Source organism: Tursiops truncatus, chromosome 10, assembly GCF_011762595.2.
Source record: "Tursiops truncatus isolate mTurTru1 chromosome 10, mTurTru1.mat.Y, whole genome shotgun sequence".
Taxonomy (NCBI): Eukaryota; Metazoa; Chordata; class Mammalia; order Artiodactyla; family Delphinidae; genus Tursiops; species Tursiops truncatus.
Window position 1 is genome coordinate 90,068,319 of NC_047043.1, and position 14,220 is coordinate 90,082,538.

The window sequence follows — 14,220 nt, forward strand, 5'->3', positions numbered from 1 at the left end:
TGGAAAAAATGGACAAATTCTTAGAAAAGCGCAACCTTTCGAGACTGAACCAGGAAGAAATAGAAAATATAAACCCACCAATCACAAGCACTGAAATTGAGACTGTGATTAAAAATCTTCCAACAAACAAAAGCTCAGGACCAGATGGCTTCACAGGCGAATTCTATCCAACATTTAGAGAAGAGCTAACACCTATCCTGCTTAAACTCTTCCAAAATATAGCAGAGGGAGGAACACTCCCAAACTCATTCTACGAGGCCACTGTCACCCTGATACCAAAACAGAGAAAGATGTCAGCAAAAAAAATTAAATGCAGGCCAGTATCACCAATGAATATAGATTCACAAATCCTCAATAAAATACCAGCAAACAGAATCTAACAACACATTAAAAGGATCATACACCATGATCAAGTGGGGTTTATCCCAGGAATGCAAGGATTCTTCAATATATGCAAATCAATCGATGTGATATACCATATTAACAAACTTAAGGAGAAAAACCATATGATCATCTCAGTAGATGCAGAAAAAGCTTTTGACAAAATTCAACACCTATTTATGACAAAAACCCTCAAGAAAGTAGGCAGAGAGGGAACTTACCTCAACATAATAAAGGCCATATATGACAAGCCCACAGCAAACATCATTCTCAATTGTGAAAAACTGAAAGCATTTCCTCTAAAATCAGGAACAAGACAGGGTTATCCATTCTCACCACTATTATTCAATACAGTTTTGGAAGTTTTAGCCACAACAATCAGAGAAGAAAAAGAAATAAAAGGAATCCATTCTCACCATTATTATTCAATACAGTTTTGGAAGTTTTAGCTTCAACAATCAGAGAAGAAAAAGAAATAAAAGGAATCCAAATTGGAAAAGAAGAAGTAAAGTTGTCACTGTTTGCAGATGACATGATACTATATGTAGAGAATCCTAAAGATGCTACCAGAAAACTACTAGAGCCAATCAGTGAGTTTGGTAAAGTAGCAGGATACAAAATTAATGCACAGACGTCTCTTGCATTCCTATAGACTAATGATGAAAAATCTGAAAGAGAAATTAAGGAAACTCCCATTTACCATTGCAACAAAAAGAATAAAATACCTCGGAATAACCTACCTAACGAGACAGAAGACCTGTATGCAGAAAAGTACAAGACGCTGATGAAAGAAAGATGATACAAACAGATGGAGAGATATACCATGTTTTTGGATTGGAAGGATCAACATTGTGAAAATGACTCTACTACCCAAAACAATCTACAGATTCTATGCAATCCCTGTCCAACTAACAATGGTATTTTTCCCAGAACTAGTACAAAAAATTTTGCAATTTGTATGGAAACACAAAAGACCCCGAATAGCCAAAACATTTTTGAGAAAGAAAATCAGAGCTGGAGGAATCAGGTGCCCTGACTTCAGACTATACTACAAAGCTACAATAATCAAGACAGTATGGTACTGGCACAAAAAGAGAAACACAGATCAATGGAACAGCATAGAAAGCCCAGAGATAAACCCACGCACATATGGTCACCTTATTTTTGATAAAGGAGGCAAGAATACACAATGGAGAAAAGACAGCCTCTTCAATCAGTGGTGCTGGGAAAACTGGACAGCTACATGTAAAAGAATGAAATTAGAGCATTCCCTAACACCATACAGAAAAATAAACTCAAAATGGATTAAAGACCTAAATGTAAGACCAGATACTATAAAACTCTTAGAGGAAAACCTAGGCAGAACACTGTACAACATGAATCACAGCAAGATCCTTTTTGACCCACCTCCTAGAGAAATGGAAATAAAAACAAAAATAAACAAATGGGACCTAATGAAACTTAAAAGCGTTTGCACAGCAAAGGACATCATAAACAAGATGAAAAGACAACCCACAGAATGGGAGAAAATATTTGCAGATGAAGCAATGGACAAAGGATTAATCTCCAAAATTTATAAGTAGCTCATGCAGGTCAATATCAAATAAACAACCGTATCCAAAAATCGGCAGAATACCTAAACAGACCATTTCTCTAAATAAGATATACAGATTGCCAGCAAACACATCAAAGGATGCTCAACATCACTTATCAATAGAGAAATGCAGATCAAAACTACAATGAGGTATCACCTCACACTGGTCAGAATGGCCATCATCAAAAAATCTACAAACAGTAAATGCTGGAGTGGGTGTCAAGAAAAGGGAACCCTCTTGCACTGTTGGTGGGAATGTAAATTGATACAGCCACTATGGAGAACAGTATGGAGGTTCCTTAAAAAACTAAAAACAGAACTACCATACGACCCAGCACTCCCACTACTGGGCATGTACCCTGAGAAAACCGTAATTCAAAATGAGTCATGTACCACAATGTTCACTGCAGCTCTATTTACAATACCCAGGATGTGGAAGCAACCTAAGCGTCCATCAACAGATGAATGGATAAAGAAGATGTGGTACATATATACAAAGGAATATTACTCAGCCGTAAAAGGAAACTAAATTGAGTTATTTGTAGTGAGGTGGATGGACCTAGAGACTGTCATACAGAGTGAAGTAAGTCAGAAAGAGAAAAACAGATACCGTATGCTAACACATATGTATGGAATCTAAAAAAAAAAAACAGAAAACCAGGCTCTGAAGAACCTACGGGCAAGACAGGAATAAAGATGCAGACGTAGAGAATGGACTTGAGGACACGGGGAGGGGGAAGGGTAAGCTGGGACGAAGTGAGAGAGTGGCACGGACATATATACACTATCAAATGTAAAATAGATAGCTAGTGGGAAGCAGCCACATAGCACAGGGAGATCAGCTCGGTGCTTTGTGACCACCTAGAGGGGTGGGATAGGGAGGGTGGGAGGGAGATGCAAGAGGGAGGAGATATGGGGCTATATGTATATATATATATATAGCTGATTCCCTTTGTTTTAAAGGAGAAAGTAACACACCATTGTAAAGCATTTATACTCCAATAAAATTGTTAAAAAAATAGAATTAAGGCATTAATCCTGAAATTTTATACTACTTAATATTAACTACAAAGGGGTTTGAGTGAATTAGTTGAGTATATGAATCACAATAAACCTGTTAACAAACAAACAAAAATTGTTATTAGATGATCTGAAAAAAAAAATGTGATTTTTTTCCTTGGGGAAAGGAAAGTTGAAGAGGGAACAGAGAGAGATACATTTGTTTGCTAAGAAGGACCCAGAAAATTTCAGATACAGTCTCAGCCATCTGGTCTGCTCTTTAGAGTCCTATATCTAATTTTAGTTGTAGCATATTCGTCACTCTAGAAGCCTTAAAACTAGTTATTAATCATTGTGAGGGCAGTAATTTCTGGCCTGAAAGGCTGTTTTAACATTTTCTTAATTTCTTACATACACTTATTCATCGAATATTTAATGAATGCACCTATGCATTGTGCCAGGCACTGTTACAGGTATAAAGAAAATTAGACCTGGCTTGTACCCTGGATACCATCACTGTAGGTATATGACTATGCCAATATTAAAAGCAAAAACAAATGTGCTCACGTTTTGTCCCCATGCCCTATTTCCAAATAAGCCCAAAGGAAAATAAGAAAGGGAGGGCTTTGTATAGTTGTTTTCTTGTTTGTTTTTTCTTTGTGTGTGGGAACGACTCTTCTTTAGAATAAATTGTAAATGTCCAAAGACAGTATAATGGAACATGCTAGAAGGATTCACAAAAATGGTTTTTCAAAAAGTGAAATCAAATTTGCCTGTTTTTCTTAAGAAGCTAAATAGTCTGCGTTTAGCTGAAGAGTGTAAGTGAAAATATGAATAGTAATAACATGGAAATCTGGATGCAGTGGTTTTACCTTGAACCCTGGTTAAAGGTGCTTATTGAAGGTTTTACTTCTAGGAATCCATTCCTTGGAAAACATGTGAAATGTAGAAGATTTATCTGAGAGAGGGAAAATAAACACAATTCATTGTACTTTTACTTATAATAATAAAAGTAATGTAGAAATGGTTAAGAGAAATGTATGGCTTTTAAAGGTTGAAATAGGTGGATAATAAAAGGAGTGTTTATCAAGAACTTTTAAAAACAGGGTATTATGGGAAAATGCTAAGTAAAAACAACAGGAGTGCAGATATGCATATATAAATATATAATTATTTTTCATAATGTCATTTTCTGTCAAAAGACCAAACTGATAGGAGTGGTTCTCTCTAAGTGGTAGGCGTTTTAGTTAGGTATTGCTACAGAGCAGCCAACCACAAATGCTGTAGTGGGAAACAGTGATAAGCATTTATTTCTTGCCCAAGCCTCTGAGTTCTGACTAGGGTCTGGCTAAACTTGGCTGGGCTCCCAATCACAGAGCGGGTTCAGGCTTGTTCCAAGCATCTGTCGTTCATTTGGAACCTGGGGCTATGCAGGGCATATTCTTTTCATGTGATCCCCAAAGTGCAAGAAAGTAAGACCAACTGTACAAGAGCATTTGAAGTGTCTGCTTATGTCACATTCACTGACATCCTAAGAGTCAGAGCTAATTGCATGGACAAGCCCAGGGTCAGATGGTCCACACTCACAGTATATTTCCCCCACCTTGATAAGGCAAGGGCATGTGTGTATATAACCACTAGAGAGGTGTGAGAATTGGAACCAGTAGCTTGTTCTCCCACAGGGGGACTGATATTTCCTTTTTTTTTTTACTTTCTTGTTTTTGAATTTTATTTATTTTTTTATACAGCTGGTTCTTATGATATTTCCTTTAAATTTCTTCTTATGCTTCTATATATACTAATGTTTTATTCAAAGCAAATGCCGGAATAAAAATATTTTTAAAATATTAGAGACAGAGAGATCAATAGAATAGAATTGAGAGTCCAGAAATAAGCCCTCACATTAGTTATCAACTGATTTTTTGGCAAAGTTGCCAAGATGATTCAGTGGGGGAGAAAATCAGTTTTTTCAGTAAGTGATGCATATACACATGCAAAAGAATGATATTCAACCCTTACCTCGCACCATATATAAAAATTAACTCTACAGGGACCAAAGACCTAACAGTCAGCTAAACCTATAAAATTCTTAGAAGAAAACCCAGGCATAAACCTTTGTGACCTTGGATGAGGCCGTGGTTCCTTAAATATGATGCAGAAGCATAGGCACTGAAAGGAAAGAAAAGATAAACTTCACCCAAATTAGAAGCTTTTGTGCTACAGAGGACACCAGCAACAGTAATACCATTTGCAGCAACATGGATGGACCTAGAGATTATCATACTAAACGAAGTAAGTCAGAGAAAGACAAATATCATCTGACATCACTTATGTGTGGAATCTAAAAACATAATACAGATGAACTTATTTACAAAACAGACTCACAGACATAGAAAACAAATTCGTGGTTACCAAAGGCGGTGGCGGGGGAGGGATAAATGAAGAGCTTGGGATGAATAGATACACACTACTTTATAGAAAATAGATAAACAACAAGGTCTTACTGTATAGTACAGGAAACTATATTTAATATCTTGTAATAACCTATAATGGAAAAGAATCTGAAAAAGTATATATCTGTGAATTACTTTGCTGTATACCAGAAACTAACACAACATAGTAAATCAAGTATACTTCAATTAAAAAATAAAAACAAAGTACACGAGCAAGAAAGTGAAAAGACAACCCACAGAATAGGAAAAAATATTTGCAAATCAAATACCTGATAAGGGGCTTGTATCTACAAAAAAAATAAATCTTAAAAGTCAACAGTGAAAAGAGAAATAACCCAATTTAAAAATAGGTGAAGGATTTGAATAGAAATGTCTTCAAAATAGGTACCAGTAGCCAATAGGCACATGAAAAGCTGCTTGACATCATTAACCGTCAGGAAAGAAAATGCAAATCAAAAGCACAGTGAAATACCTCTTTACACCCACTAGGATGGCTAAAATAAAAAAGATGGACAAGGGCTCCCCTGGTGGCGCAGTGGTTGAGAGTCCACCTACCGATGTAGGGGGCACAGGTTCGTGCCCCGGTCCAGGAAGATCCCACATGCCGCGGAGCGGCTGGGCCCGTGAGCCGTGGCCGCTAAGCCTGCGCGTCCGGAGCCTGTGCTCCGCGACGGGAGAGGCCACAGCAGTGAGAGGCCCACGTACCGGAAAAAAAAAAAAAAAAAAGAGATAGACAGTAATAGCATTGGTGAGGATGTGAAGAAATTGGAACCCTCACAGACTGTTGGTGGCAATGTAGAATGGTGCCGTCACTTCGAAAAACAGTCTGGTAGTTTCTCAAAAAAGTTAAACATAGAGTTGCTATGTGACCCAGCAATTCCACTCTTCAGCAAATACTCCAAAGAATTGAAAACATACATCCACACGGAAATTTATATGTGACTGTTCATAGCAGAATTATTCATAACAGCCACAAAGTGAAACAACACAAATGTCCATCAGCTGATGAGTGGGTTAAGAATATGTGGAATTTATGTTAATGCATATATGTGGAACCTAGAAAAATGGTACAGATGAACCGGTTTGCAGGGCAGAAATGGAGACACAGATGTAGAGAACAAATGTAGGGACACCAAGCAGGGAAAGCGGCGGGGGTGGTGGTGGTGGTGGTGTGATGAATTGGGCGATTGGGATTGACATGTATACACTGATGTGTATAAAATGGATGACTAATAAGAACCTGCTGTATAAAAAAATAAATAAAATTAAAAAAAAATCCAGTTCACAAAACACCATATATTGCATAATTCCACTTACATTTAATGTTTGGAATAGGCACATCTATGGAGATGGAAAGTGGATTAGTGTTTTCCTAGGGCTGGATGGGGAGAACTTGGGCAGAATGGGAACTGACTGCTAAAGGGTTTGAGGTTTCTTTTGAGGTAATGAAAGTGCTCTAAAATTGATTACAGTGGCAACTGCCTAATCTGTGACTATACTAAAAACCATAGATGTATTTTATGACATGTGAATTATGTCTCAATAAAACTGTTATTAAAAAAATAGGAAGATGCACTAACAGGGTTTAAATAGAATCCCAGGTGTTATTAGAACAATTCCAGTGTAAAATCAGTCGGGATTTACTGTGTACAGCTAAATTTAAAAGCATGTGTTTTTTCAGTAAGGAATCTCAGTAACCTAAGCTTTTTCAGTTCTTTACTCAGTGATCAGTTTTATTTTACTGTTTTATTTTTTCCAGTTTTATTGAGATCTTATCGACATGTAGCATTGTATAAGTTTAAGGTGAACAACATAAGGATTTGATATAAGTCTCTAGTGTGAAGTGATTTTGCAGGGGCCAGCTCTTTGCTCTCAAAGCCAGATAAAGGAAATGAACTAGAATGTAAGAAAGCTAACTAAAAATTAAACTTACTTTACTAATGTAAATTAGTGTTCCTTTTTAGTCTAGAAGGAACCTCCTATGTGCTGGGGACTTAGATTGCTTTACACACATTCCTGTAAACCTATTTTACATATAAATAAACTGAGGCTCAGGGAAGTTACTTAGCACAGCTTCTTTATGGTGCTTTCCAAAGTCACATTGCCCAGGATGGCAAAACTTTATATAATTGCCATAATTATTTTAAAAGAAACAGTATAAGAAGTACTTAACTGGGACTAAATATCTTAGTTGGTGTTGCTGGGGAAGCGGGAGGAGATTCGTCTTGAGAAAGTTTTAATTATTTTAGGTTAAGTCTGATTTCCTATGGGAAGACTCTCTTCTCTGACTCTATACTCTTTTTACTTTGAGTGTATGTTCAATTGCTGCATTTACCTGTCAATTTTATTTTTATGCTGCACTGAATATTATGTTTATATCTCTGTTTCTACCACTAGATGTGAGGACAGGTGTTAATTTTATCTAGCTTGGTCTTGTCAGAATCCATCAGAGTATGCAGTCTTAAGGAAAGAAGAGGGGGTTTGTGTAATTACACTAGGGAATTCCATAGGACTTCCTATATTTAAAAGTAATAAATCTGATGGAGAACATCACAAGAAAGCTGGTTTACACTCCTCTTTTTTTTTTTTTTTAATGTTTATCTGTTTGTTTATTTTTGGCTGCGTTGGGTCTTCATTGCTGCGCGTGGGCTTTCTCTAGTTGGAGCAAGCGGGGGCTGCTCTTCGTTGAGGCATGAGGGCTTCTCATTGTGGTGGCTTCTCTTGTTGCAGAGCACAGGCTCTACGGTCATGGGCTTCAGTAGTTGTGGCTTGTGGGCTCAGTAATTGTGGCGCACGGGCTTAGTTGCTCCGCAGCATGTGGAATCCTCCCGGACTGGGGATCAAACCTGTGTCCCTTGCATTTGCAGGCAGAGGCTTAACCACTGTGCCACCACTCTTGGTTCTGATCTGAGGCTGCTGCTAAGTCAGAATTTTGAAGGTGACTATTCTCAGTCTTTACCCTTGGGCCTCTGTTCTTTTAACTATTACTGAAGTCCCATCTTTTAAAACTAATGACCCAGTATGAAATTTCAGAACTGCTAAAATTGATTTGTCTATTTACTTACCTGTATTAAATGTGAAATAAAATTGCATTTGTGTGGAAAAACTCCTAGCACCAATGAAAATTGCGATTCTACATTTGCTGAGAAATATATTTGTCCTCTGGGACATCTTAAACTTTAGTTGGCTTCTGTTAAACTTTTATGAGAACAAAACGAGTGAATGACTTTTTCTTCAAACAGGTACTTTTTGTTGTTTCAATGAAAGAATGCACTCTTGAAACAGAACTTGTTCTTTTAAACAAATTACTCAGTGTGCCTTACAAAGAAAAAAAAAAAGAAAAGGGTGGGGGACAGGTTTGAGTAGATCACTACCACCACTACAAAACTGCAGAATATTAAAATTTGCTTATAATTATGTTTTTATTCTGCCTTTGTCTACATATTGCCTCAGATATCTCCAAAGGGCCTAACATGCTTTCATTATAAATTCATATCTTTATGCAAAGCATTAGTCTCCCTTCTCTGTCCTATTTTTGAATGCAAATGCTCCTGGGAGCAGTGATTAGTTAGGGGTTTTGCTAAAGGGTCCTGGAGTGAGGTGCTGCCAGGGGGAATGTAGAACTATGGTCCCGAAGGCTGTCACTCTGCCACTTAATAGCTCTACCTCTGTTCAGCCTTGTGTTTTTACTTGAAATAAAACCACCTGCCTAAAGCCCAGAAAAGAAAAGGAAAAAAAAAAAAAAAGTATTCCTCATTAAGATCCATGAAGTGAACGTCCCAAGTTGAAGAATCAGTTGGCTTGTAACTTAATAATCCATGGTGTTCCTATGTCTTCCCATCCCCCAGTCACTAAAGCACACACTTGGGGTTGCAGTAGGTTGATATATGGTCCCCCATAGATAGCCACATCCTAATTCCCAGAGCCCGTGAACACATCACCTTACATTGCAGATGTGAATAAGGTCAAGATCTTTGGATGGGAAGATGATCCTGGATTATCCGGGGTGGGGGTGGGGGGCAATGTCATCACAAAGGTCTTGTAAGAAAGTGGCAGGAGGCTGAGAGAGGAAATAAAATATTGCGCTGGTGGCTTTAAAGATGGAAGGAGGGAACGTCTAGAAGTTGGAAAAGACTACTACTGTAAGGTCGGATCTTAACAAACGGCACCGCGAAACAGAGGAAAGCTTCAAGTGAGCTTTATTAGGGAGCGCTCCCGGGCGAGGTTCACTGGTCCGAGAGAAAGGGGCCAGAGAAGTCGCACCCGGGTGAGGGTCGGGCAAGATTTTATAGGGGAAGAAGGGAAAGGGGTGTGGTGAATCTGGGAGGGCGCAGGGTATTCCTTATTTGGTGGTCTTTTCGGGTATCCTGGGGGACCGTTAGTCCTGCCCCTCGAAAGGCGGGAAGGCTGGGCTGGGTTCAAAGTCCCCAGGTCAGTTTCTGGAACTGGGTGGTCCGGAGAATTTCGGTCTGATGCAACCTGTGAATCTGATTGTGTTCCCCTGCCTCAGGCCAGTTGGTCTTACAACTACTACTACTACTACTACTACTACTACTACTACTACTAATTCTTCCGAAGTGTCTCCAGAAAGAATTCAGCCCTGTGGACCCATTTTAGACTTCTGACCTCCAGAACTGTGAGATAATAAATTTATGCACCAGACCCTTCTAGCCATTCTCCATGCTACAGCCAGACCCATCCGGTGAAAACACAAATGGGTTTATAGAAAGCCCTATGTAGAAAACCTTTAATTTCTTTGTATTACCACTAAAAAGAAACCAAATGTCATCCTATGAAGTGCCCTGCCCTGCATGATCTGGTGGTCCCTGTCTGTTTTTCCACCTTTTCCAGAGGACAGTGGTGATTTTTGAGTCAGAATGTCTGAGTTTGGCTTCAGCTTCTACCACTTACTACCTGTGTGACCTTGGACAAATTAACCTCTCTACGCTTCAGTTTCCTCTTTGGTAAAATACCTCATTGGCTGTTTGTGAGGATTAATGTGTTAATACAACGCCTGGCCCTGTTCTAAGCACAATATAAATAGTTAGATAAACTTATCTTTATTGTGAGTATTCATGCATGTCATTGGTCATAGTAGACACTAAACAAACATTTGATGGATGGATGGATGAAAGGAAGAAAGAAAACAGTGTTACATTCATAACTGCTATACATACACCATTACTTCTCTCTAGTTTGCAGAAATGAATCAGTTTCAGAGGAACACAACCAAAACTTAGATGAGTGAAGAGACAACTAGACATTTGGGACCCAAATTTTGGCCACTTAGATATATAGACTGGAATCAAAGATCTGATTTCCTGTGAAGAAAGATGGAAGCTGTCCACTCTTGAGAAAATCTTTAACCAGCACTGAACTTATATCGCAACAAGCATTAGTGAGTTTTCAAACGAGCATTGATAACTGTTAAGGCCTGAAGTTGGTATATATAATAAATATTGATACATGTTTCTAAACTGTTCTTATCTCAATTTATTGACATTTCTTTTTAATAATACATTGCCTTCTAACTGCAGAATCATACTCACGGCTGTGATATTTCCAGAGTATAGATACCTGCCGAACCCTAAAAGTCCTGTCTGTTCATAATGTTTACTTTGGGGTATATACCATACAAAGAGAAAAACTTCCTTTAGGATTTCAGTGTGGTAATGTCAGCTTCTTGGCAGGTAATGTTTATGGTCCTCAGGATGGGTCTGTATTAAGAGATAATAGTAAACATCCTGTGTGGAGGACAGAGGACTTCTCTAGAGCTATGGTTAGCTTCACTACACTGGGGAGGAGCGTTGAGGGGGGCATTTTATCTACAGAGTTCTTCCCCCTTTAGTTTAATACCCTCAAAGTTCTTCATTCTCCTTTTCTATGTCAGTGCTTTAAAAATTGAATCCATTTGAATAAGCATTCCTTGAGAGCCTTTAAAAATATATTTTTAAAAAACTTCATGTTCTAGGTGTTTTTTTGCTAATACATAGAAAGACAATATTTTGGTCAGGTTTATTAAGGTATAACTTACATACAGGAAAGTTGACCCTTTTTCATGTACCTTTCTGTGTGTTTTGACAAAGATGCACAGTCATGTGATTGCCACGATTATCAACATATAGAGCCATTCCATCACCCCCCAAATTCCTGTCCTGCCCCTTTGTAGTACATCCCTCCCTCTGTCTCCAGGCCCCGGCAACAACTGATCTGTTTTCTGCCTCTCTAGTTTTGCCTTTTCCAGGATGTCGTATAAGTAGAATCATTCTGAGTGTAGCCTCCTGACTCTGGCTTTTTTGATTGGAGTTTTAGACGTGTTGTGTGGATCAGCAGTTAACCTCTTTCATATTGCTGAGTAATATTTCTTTGTGTGGATCGACCACAGTTTACTTATCCATTCATCTGTTGGAGGAGAGTTGGCTTATTTCCAGGCTTGAATGATTATTGATAAAGCTACTGTAGCCATTCACATACTTTTTTTTAGTATGAACATAAGCTTTTATTTCTCTCAGGTAAATATCTAGGAACAGGATTGCTGGGTTGTATGGTGGGTAGTATATACATCACTTTATCAGAAACCATCAAACTGTTTTCCAGAGTGGCTGCAGCACTTCGTATTCTCACTAACAATGTCTGAGAGTTCCAGTTGGTCCGCATCCTCATCAGCGCTTGATATTACCAGGGGTTTTGTTTGTTTGTTTCTTTTTTTTTTTTTTTTTTTGCGGTACGCAGGCCTCTCACTGCCGTGGCCTCTCCCGTTGCGGAGCACAGGCTCCGGAAGCGCAGGCTCAGCGGCCATGGCTCACGGGCCCAGACGCTCCGCGGCATGTGGGATCTTCCCGGACCTGGGAACGAACCCGTGTCCCCTGCATCGGCAGGCGGACTCTCAACCACTGCGCCACCAGGGAAGCCCGTTTGTTTCTTTTTGATTAAAATGTGCTATAGGTATGTAATGACATCTCGCTGTGGTTTTAATTTGCATCTCCCTAATGCGTGATGTTGAATTACTTTACCTATGCTTGGTTACCAACCATATAGCTTCTTTTATTCCATTTATTTCTACACTATACTATGTATCTATATATCTATATCTATATCCATATACTTTAGCTACTCTTAAAATTTGAATTTAGAACTATTTGCTGCTACTGTATAAAAATACAAATAATTTTTATTTATTAACCTTGAATCCTAAGACCTTGCTAAGTTCACTTACTAGTTCTAGTACTTTTGCCAGTTCCTATGACTTCCGTGTAAATTATTATGTCATCTGAAAACAGACAGTTTCGCTTCCTTCTCAATTATTATATCTTTTATTTCTTTGCCTTGCCTTATGTTAACGGCTTGAACTATGGTAAAATGTTGAAAAGAGGTACAGAGAATGGGCATTCTTGTTGCTGATATTAGGGAGAAAGCCAATATTTTACCATTAAGTATGATATTAGCTGTTCATTTTACAGAGATACCCTTTGCCAGACTGTGGAAGTCTTTTTTTTTTTTTTTTTTTTTTTTTGCAGTATGCGGGCCTCTCACTGCTGTGGCCTCTCCCGTTGCGGAGCACAGGCTCCAGACACGCAGGCTCAGCGGCCGTGGCTCACGGGCCTAGCTGCTCCGCAGCATGTTGGATCTTCCTGACCGGGGCACTAACCCGTATCCCCTGCATCAGCAGGCGGACTCTCAACCACTGCGTCACCATGGAAGCCCGGATGTCTTCTTAATTTTTGGAGTTTTTATCATCAATGTGTGTTGAATTTTAAGTGCTTTTAATGCTGAAAACTCAGCCTCTGTGCACTGGTGCCGAATCAAATCTCAGAGAGAAAGTTTTGGGTGAAGTAGAAAAGAATAGCTTTATTGCTTTGCCATGCAAAGGGGGACACAGCGGGCTTGTGCCCTTCAAAAACTGAGAGTCCCAACCGGGAGGATTTGGTGGAGTTTAACAGCAATGGTTCTCGAGTGGAGTTGCTGATAAGGATCAGGGTGTGTGCAGGGCCTGCACTCCTTTAATCTAGCCTCAGGTGATCTACTAATGAGCTTCTACCATTCCTTTCATCTGGCCTCATATGGTCTCATGATGAGCTTCTCTGCAGTGAAAAATGCTAACATCTTCCATTTGTTGGGAGGTTTTAGTTCTGTAAAAGAGCTCAAAGATATTGTTATGTGTCTCCCTTGAGGCAGAACCAGGACCCTGCCCCAAGGGTACACTAATGTTTCTTGACTGCTCTTCCCTTGTCTCTGCATCCTCTCCCTTCCCTGATTAACAAGTGTTTGAAAGGCTTCTGTGACCAGGAGCCCCACAAGGTCCTGCTAGGTTTCACCTCGTCTGCATCTATTGGGATGATCATATAGGTTTTATTTTTTAGCCTGTAATATGGTGTAATATGGTGATTGTTTTTGTTTGTTTGTTTGCGGTACGCAGGCCTCTCACTGTTGTGACCTCTTCCATTGTGAAGCACAGGCTCCGGACGCGCAGGCTCAGCGGCCATGGCTCACGGGCCCAGCCGCTCCGCGGCATGTGGGATCTTCCTGGACCGGGTCACGAACCCGCGTCCCCTGCTTCGGCAGGCGGACTCTCAACCACTGCGCCACCAGGGAAGCCCACATTGATTGGTTTTTAAATATTAAATCCACTTTGCATTCCTGAAATAAACCCAACTTGATCCAACTGGCTGGATTCAATTTGCTAAGATTTTATTAGAGGTATTTCTTTCTGTGTTCATGTGGATGTTGAACTGTAAATTCTTTTTTGGGTAATATCTATTTCAGTTTTGTTATCAGTGCTATGCTGGCCTCAAA